Raw genomic sequence first — 7,743 nt, forward strand, 5'->3', positions numbered from 1 at the left:
GAGGAATCGAACCCAGGGCCTCATGAATGAAAGGCAAGCGCTCTACCACTGAGCCGCCTTCCCAGCCCATCTGATAATTCTTGTTTTTAGAAGACAAAAAGTTTATCCCCTCACTTTATCAGCAAGGGGGAAAGTATTTTTCATTATTATGACTTAGTACACAGCTCATCTAATGCTCTTCCTATTGACACCAGTTCACCTTTTCTAGAAAAGAATTAAGTGAACTCAATGGCATTAAAATATTTATATAATATTCATTTCATTCATATTAAAAATTTATGAAAAGTCAAAAAGTATATATACTATATATGCATATATATACATACATATATATATATACACACACATACATACATATATATATATATACTTGTACAAAGAAAGTAGTTTACAAAGGGGTTTCCATTCCACAAGTCAGATTATGGGTACAATGCAACTTGATCAGTGTCCCTCCTTCCATCATTTTCCTATCTTTCCAATCTATCCAGCTCCATTCTCAAGTTACCTGGCTCCATTTTCACATAGGTACATTAAGTATTATGGCTACATTTGTCCAGCATTCTTCTTTCCAGTTGACTACTCCCCATACCCTAAAACCTATCCTCTCACACAATGAAAGTTTTCTCTTCTTTTATTCATTTTGTTAAACTGTTAACTAATTTTTCAGAGGAGTTACCCATGGAATGTGTAAACGTGCCCTTTCTGTCCTTCCATTCTGTTTTCAAAATTGCAAATTTGTGAATAATTAGAATACTTACTCAGCTATGCTATCATGGATTCACCTATGGGATCAGTGTTTTGATTTTTTTTTTTTGTTTTGGTCGTGGGGCTTGAACTGTGGGTCTGGGTGATGTCCCCAAGCTCTTCAGCTCAAGGCAAGTGCTCTTGAGCCACAGAACCATTTGAGCCACAGCACTTCCAGTTTTCTGGTGGTTATTGGAGATAAGAGTCTCACCGACTTTCCTGCCTCAGCTGACTTTGAACCCAGATCTCAGCCTCCTGAGTAGCTAGGATTACAGCTGTGAGCCACTGTCACCCAGTCCTTTTTTTTTCTTTTAAACTTTTTATATAACCATTAAATGAATTTATCTCCTATTTTAAGTAACTGCTCGAACACTGAGTTAATCCTCTGTCTTATCTCAGTATTCTAAAGTTAACAAATGAAAAATAATTTCAGAAAGTGGTAAGTATAATGAAAATTGTTAAGGTTCAGCCCAAAGGAGACCTCCACATGGCTCAGGCAGAAAAGAGTTCATTGGTGGAGAGCATACTGCGGGCCTGCAGTATGCAGGCATGCAGGGGGTGCAAAGCATGCAGTGAAAGGAATACTTCACATCCATCCCAGGGGACCATGCAGAGGCAATCAGGCACAGGAGAAAGATTATTATAACGTTTATTAGAGGGGCTATATTTTCTAGGAGAGGGAACACATGGCTGGAAGTGAGGTAGGTGCGTGTTCAGGTGGGTCTGGGTGGAGAGAGGGAGTGGCCAGCTGTAGGTGGGACCTCTAGGGCAGGAAGGGGCTCCAGTCTGGGTGGAGCTGAGGACCGAAGGTGGGGATAATACTAACTCGAAGGACAAGGGAGAGGGAAAGGAAGGGGTGGGAAGGAGGGACAAGGAAAACCTGGAAGGGGGGCCGAGGTGCAAAAACAAAGGCTAGGACTGATTTGTCTGTAGTGAGAGGGCGGGAATGAGGTATGACCAGAGTGAAGAGCTCAGAGCTTGGGGGAAAGATAACACAAAAAAACAAACAAAAAATGCTTCTAGGAAAGGGGCCACAATGCACCTAGAGAGAGCAATGGGGAAGGGACTTTTTTCCAGGCAGACCTAACAAAAATAAAATCAATGACATTGAAAGAAATTTGAAGACCCACCTGGAAGAGGCAACAATTTTAGATGGAATAATCATGAATGGCCTTTTTGGGAAAGTAGCCTTTGAGCCTAAACCTAAATAATGTGAACTAGGGGAAGAGCTAGCAGAAGAGAATTTTACAAAGAGAGAAACAAATATAACGTTTATTTTCCTTTTAGTATTTATCAGTTCTTGGTATATATTTTTAAATGGCTAGGATTATAGAGATGAGCCACCAACTCATGGCAACTCTGTGCATTTTAGACTTTGTTGCCTATTACTACAGTTTACATAGTTCTCAGTGATATATAGACATCTGCTTCTATATTCTCCTGTTATTATTCCAGATAAGTCAGAACCATGACTATTTGAAGAAGTACTATGCCTAGTACTACTCCCAGTTAGTCAGAAGGCAGAGGTGAGAGGATTGTGGTCCAAGGGTAGCCCTCTAGCAAAAAGGCCCCCCTATCTGAAAAGTAAACTAAAGCAAAAAGGCCTGGATAGATATGTGAAGTGTCAGCATACTTGTTTACTAAGTGTAAAACCCCTGAGTTGAATCCTCAGCCCCACCAAAACACAAATTAAAGCAACAACAAAGATGTGATTGTGTAAATATCTTTCCAAGGTCTCAGGAGTGAGTTGAATAAATGAAGAGCTTTGAAATTATGTTTCCTTAGATTTGTGAGGACTGCAACTTTCAAATTATTTTTAAACATTTGAAAACATTAAAATTTTCTTATCCAGTGGAATACTCATAAACAGACAAATAGGCTTAGCTAAGAAGAAAAACAATAACAAAGAATTATCAAGAAAACCAGTAATTAGGAAGAATGTATCATTTTTATCAGAGGAATGTTTCACCCACAAAAGTTTAAAATGCTTAAATCTAGGTCATGAAAAATACTAAAACTCCCTTAGAGCTACATTTATTGTACAGTTAGTATGTTACAGAACTTTGTTGTATAGTTTTAGTCTTAGTTGTGGTGATTACAACAGGTAGTGCTGTTTCTGACCGAAAAGACATCTCTCTCTGTCTGTGTCTCTGTCTCTCTCTGACTTCCTTCTTCTTTCCCTCTCTTTCTCTCTTCCCCTCTCCTTCCCCTCTCCCTTTCACACACTCACACACAAGCACAAAAGATAGCCTATTCACTCTTCCTTCTCCCACTCCCATCCACTAGATCACCAAGTATTAAGGGAAATTGAGCCCTCATGCACAGGATAAATCATCCCTTAAACTGTTGAGGAGAGTTTCTTCCTTACTTGATTGATTTAAAGACATTTTAAATTCTGGTTTGGGGCTATTTAAGAAATTCTGAAGCCTCTAGGAAAGGGTGATAGACAATGAGAGCTACCATTTTTATTTTTTTGTCAGAGACTTACGGGTGGAAACCACCTTCTAATAGGAAAGAAAAGTCTAATGAAAGTGAAGAAATGGACTCAACTAGATCTGCCTATTTACCTGTGGACATCCCATGACATCAGATGGGACAATGCTCCTGGTAGTTCCTCACAGCTGAAAAGCATTCTAACAGAAACAGTGATATAGTCTTACACATGAAAGTAACGTTTTTCATGATTTTTTTCTCATTATGAAAGCAACATATGTTGATTTGAGGAAACATGAATTACAAACAAGGAAGAAAATGTTTTAAAACCAACTCAGCAATAAAGATTTCAACACATTTTACATGTATATATGGTTTAATGCATGCATTTTTGTATGCTCTATAACTTCTAAAATTAGACAAATTATTTTAAATTTAATTTTAATGTAATAAGTATTAGAAATAATAAATATTAGATAAATTGGACTGTATTTTTTATTTTCATTTTTCTTTTCTTCATATAGAAAACTGTATAGTAGTTATCAAAGCCCAAAGCACTGGCTCAACATTTGAAACTCAACCACAGATAAAATAGATGAAAATCTGAACTACTAAAACCAATTTTTATTTTCTTCTGTTTTTCTCTCTAGGCAAGCACAAACTGTTATTTCTTTATGACTACCACATGTGATGTGACATGAGGACATTCTAAGGAAATTCTTTACTCATTTGTGCTGATTTCTACTCTCCCAAAGATGTTTGTGATACTTATTTTCTTATCATCCAAAGTATTTTCTTAGGTATAATTTCTCTGCTTGATAGGCTGAAAATGAATTAATGTCAACTTTGTTCAATTTGCTTTTATTCATTTTTGCTGCTTGGTTTGGAGGGAACAACTTGTGGTTGAATCTAGGGACTTATGCTTCCTAGGCAAGCACTCTGTCATTTGAGCCACACTCCAGCCCAGTGTCACCTCTTTACTGAATTTATGAATGAAATTCAATTTTAACTACTTTGATAGATTAAACAAAAGAAGATAAAACCAAAATTATCTGACATAAATTGGGTTCATGCTGCAGAATATTTTATTTTTACAAAGAACCTTCATATTTTGCTACAATTGGAATAGGACAAACAAATGTAATATTAGATATGAATTACTCTAGGTGATATATCTTTTACAAGCCACACTTAAGTTTTAGGCTATGAATTTTAGTTTATAACTTATGGGCCATATTATAATTTATGGACCACAATGCTGATATGAAATACTTCTTGTAAGGTTTCTTAAAGCATGTTGAACCTTAAAGAAGTTTCTCTGCTTAAAAAGGATGATTAAGCTGAACACCAGTGGCTCATGCCTGTAATCCTAGCTACTCAAGAGTGTGAGATCTGAGGATTGTGGTTCAAAGGCAACTTGAGCAGAAGAATCCGTGAGACTCTTATCTACAATTAACTACCAAAAGGCCAGAAGTAGCCTTGAACAAAAAAAATCTCAAAGCCTGGACCCTAAGCTCAATTTCCAGGAATGGCAAAATAAAAGTATATTGAAGCAATATAGTTTTAATACTTAATATTACTATGCACATACATAAATACATTTGGATAACTTTTTATTATAAATCCTATAAATACACAAAATCAAACTAGGATGTTTAACCTTATTTCATGCCCCTTTTATTGGCAGTCTGCTGTACTCTAAATACTCTGTCTCTAGTTAACATTTTAACATTCATAAAAGGGTATGAGTAGGAATAAAACAAAAACAGTTATTGAAATATAGTTCTGCTTATAACCCCTACATCCAAATTTCGAATAGCCCTCCAGTAAATGTACTAAAAATGTATAAGGAAATACTTAAGTAGAAATTTCTTAAACTTGTAAGAATCAAGTGAAATATGTTCATTAAACATATCTATAATAGAGCCCTTAGATTTTTACATTGTACAGGTCTGTTATTTTGGGATTTTTGGTTGGTATTTCAACTGTAATGATGGAATGCTGCCTTTTAGTGTTTTGAAAGGAACAAACTATTCTTTAAAGAACTATGTAGAAGTAATCAAAATTATGAACATTTTATTTATCCAAGTCTATACTATTGCACAGAGGTTTGAAACACAAAAGGTATTTCTCTCACTCCCATCTCTGAATACTCAATACTATTTGAAGAGCATATTTACTTCAGTGTTGATTTTTGTGTGTCAATAATTTTCTACAGATAGTAAATTTAGTTATATACAGGATTGCTTGCACACAATCTTGGGAATTAGCCAACATACCACAATCAATTCCCTTTAACTCCCCTCTAAAAAGAACTTGGTCAGTTAAATTGGAGCACTAAACCCTTACATACATGCCAAATTATGCATAGGTCCTTGGTCACAGGTAAAGCTGGCACTTAGCTTTGACATAGCACCATTTATCTGGCCATATGACTATGATTAAAAACATGTCACTTGCTTTTTAACAATGGATAGTATTTGAAACAAAGCCAAAGGCACCTTTGAAAATATACAAAAATATACAACAAATATGTTATATATTCTAGATAGGCTGCTTGTTAATGTTAAAGGTTTAACTGCCTTTTGAACACTGGACAGTGTCTTTTTTTTGGGGGGGGGTAGGAGTGTTGGTCATCTTCAGCTCAAGGCTAGCGCTCTACCACTTGAGCCACAGTGCTACTTCTGACTTTTTCTGCTTATGTGGTTTGAGGAATGGAACCCAGGGTCTCATGCATGCAAGGCAAGCTCTCCACCACTCACTGAGCCACCTTCCCAGCCCTAATCAGTGTCATTGAGGCAATGACTTTTATAAGGATTGGAACTATTTGGTTTCTTTTATTATATGCATTCTCATGATTAATTCTTGGATATTGGTAGTTTTATCACATAAATTAGTTTAGGTACCTATGAAAATCTTTAATTGAATAATCATGACACACTTTTGGTCACAGGTTTTTTTTTTTTTTCTGTAACTTCAACATTCCTTAAAAAAAAATATCACCACTGCTATCACCCTTTTAAATTGCTATCTTTTAAAAGTACCAGTAAGTGGGGCTGGGTAGGTGGCTCAGTGGTAGAGCGCTTGCCTTGCATGCATGAGGCCCTGGGTCTGATTCCTCAGCACCACATAAGCAGAAAAAAAAAGCCAGACTCCCCCCCCCCCAAAAAAAAAGTACCAGTAAGTATTTTAGATGCATTTCCCCATTTTAGGAAAATGACAGTAGCTTCAGTTCTCATATTAAAATAAAACCTTTGTATAAAAGTTGCATCTTGAGCCACTGGTGTTTGACAGCTAGCAGCTTATGTGATTCACTCCATGAATGTTAGCCACATTAGTGTTTTGGTTATTTTTGCTTTCAAACCCAAGACAAAATTTTATGAAAGTATCAATATATGAATAAGAATATAATAAGAAACTTTGTGAAGATTGGCTGTGTTTTGACGTATCTACATTCCAGTGCCATCTAATTGCACTACACAGTTTGGTATGTGTATATATACAAACCTTGAACACTCATCATATGACAAATTTAGAGCCAGTAACTCAACTGTAGAGTTGGGACATAGATTAGTTAGTTAAAAACATAAGTTGAATAACAAAGAGATAAAAAAGTAAAAGGAATGATCTCAGTAGAGATAGACTTAGAAAACAAAGTGGGATGTTAAAAAAAAATAGTTCCAAATGGAACTGTGGCTCAAGTGGTAGAGCACTAACCTTAAACAAAAAAGCTTAGAGTCAGTACCCAGACTCTGATGTTAGAACCCATGACCACAGCAGCATTACAAAACTAAAAGTAAAGGGTAAAAAGAAGAAGGGACCTACCTTTAGTTTACTTCCCACAATTTCATGTACACTGAGTATTTGGAAATTACTTTCATCTTTTATGTGGTATTACACCGTTTATGTAAATATAGTAGTATTTTATTAATTTAACAATGTTAATTGTTGAATTTGTTTTAAATTCTTCATATTTCTCTACATGGATATTATACATCCATTATATTACTTCCTTTCAATGTGGTGGTATGCAGACAAATTCTAGGAAGCACACATCAGTAGATATTACTTTCATATTTATAGAGTGCTTTTTTTTCTTTATCTGCCCCTTAATATTGCTCTCTGTGGGCATTTTTATTATGCAGATTGACAGAGTTATTTAATATATCAAACATTGTTTTGATTGTACATTTGCTTGATTTGGGGGTAACTTTCTTCGGTGATGATTATGGATTTAGAAGGATAATGACATAAAAATCTCATAATATTACACTAGAGGATATAATTACATAATACATAAAACATGTCTTTTCTTAATTGTATTTAAAATCAATCTTAAGGAAGTTAGTTATAAACTGTACAAATGTACAGCCTACCAGAATATCCTAAACCTCTGTTGCAATCCTAACCCTTCTAAAGTATTACCTTAGATTAGAGGCACTTTTTTTTTTTTTTGCCAGTCATGGTACCTGAACTCTGGGTCTGGGCGCTGTCCCTCAGCTCTTCAGCTCAAGACTAGTGCTCTACCGCTTGAGCCACAGCACCACTTCCAGCTTTTTCTGCTTA

This window comes from Dipodomys ordii, unplaced genomic scaffold, assembly GCF_000151885.1.
Source record: "Dipodomys ordii isolate 6190 unplaced genomic scaffold, Dord_2.0 Scaffold8, whole genome shotgun sequence".
In the NCBI taxonomy this organism is placed as follows: Eukaryota; Metazoa; Chordata; class Mammalia; order Rodentia; family Heteromyidae; genus Dipodomys; species Dipodomys ordii.